Below are 1,385 nucleotides of genomic sequence, written 5' to 3' on the forward strand. Positions count from 1 at the left end.
TTTCTAGTTATGTGACATGTAACAGGTTTCTAGTTATGTGACATGTAACAGGTTTCTAGGTACATGACATGTAACAGGTTTCTAGTTTTGTGACATGTAACAGGTTTCTAGTTACGTGACATGTAACAAGTTTCTAGTTACGTGACATGTAATAGGTTTCTAGTTACGTGACATGTAACAAGTTTCTAGTTACGTGACATGTAACAGGTTTCTAGTTACGTGACATGTAACAGGTTTCTAGTTTACGTGACATGTAACAGGTTTCTAGTTACGTGACATGTAACAGGTTTCTAGTTACGTGACATGTAATAGGTTTCTAGTTACGTGACATGTAACAGGTTTCTAGTTACGTGACATGTAACAGGTTTCTAGTTACGTGACATGTAACAGGTTTCTAGTTTACGTGACATGTAACAGGTTTCTAGTTACGTGACATGTAACAGGTTTCTAGATACGTGACATGTAACAGGTTTCTAGGTACGTGACATGTAACAGGTTTCTAGTTTACGTGACATGTAACAGGTTTCTAGTTACGTGACATGTAACAGGTTTCTAGTTACGTGACATGTAACAGGTTTCTAGTTACGTGACATGTAACAGGTTTCTAGGTACGTGACATGTAACAAGTTTTCTAGTTACGTGACATGTGACTTTACTATCCAAGAATCTATTTATAACTTACCAAAGAAAGTAAAGAATCTATCACAATAACAGAAGCCGAAGTATCTGGATGGGAACTCGTTCGTTGTGCGTGACCTGAGGGGTCAAGTTCTATTCAGATCGCTTCCTCCTTCTGTTATAATCTTCATCGGGATTTGGTCCACGTTTTGGATCAGGGAAGATCAGGTTCAGCGTTGACCTCTTCCCCAGGAATTATTTTTTTTTTGCACCGTTACTGAATCCTAGGTAATATCCCTTGTTACGTTGTTGCATTACTCACAGTATGTTTTGTCCATTGTCCACAGTTTTAATTAACATACCCTTTTCGTGCCACGTCCAATTCATGGGGTAATACTAACTTGTATATTTTCACTAGCTTCACTTATGTATGATCGCACTATTGGACCATGTTCACAATACAGTTCCACTTAGCAGTCATATATACACACACACATGATCATATTTTTACATACAGAACCCCTTTAAAATAGAGCTACGTTTGTTTCTAGGATTCAGTTAACGTGGCACTGTTTGTCCTGTAATATACACAACTATTCAAACATGCCAACACTATCAGACAGACTCCTGGATAACTAGCTTCAATATTATAAGAAAAATATTAATAAAAATGAACTGATGAGCAAGCTAGAGAGTTACATAATACATGATGAACCAAGCCCTAAGTACCTCTCCTTTCTTAACATCATAAATAAGAATAAAATACT

This window comes from Limulus polyphemus, unplaced genomic scaffold (assembly GCF_000517525.1).
Source record: "Limulus polyphemus unplaced genomic scaffold, Limulus_polyphemus-2.1.2 Scaffold11732, whole genome shotgun sequence".
Classification (NCBI taxonomy): domain Eukaryota; kingdom Metazoa; phylum Arthropoda; class Merostomata; order Xiphosura; family Limulidae; genus Limulus; species Limulus polyphemus.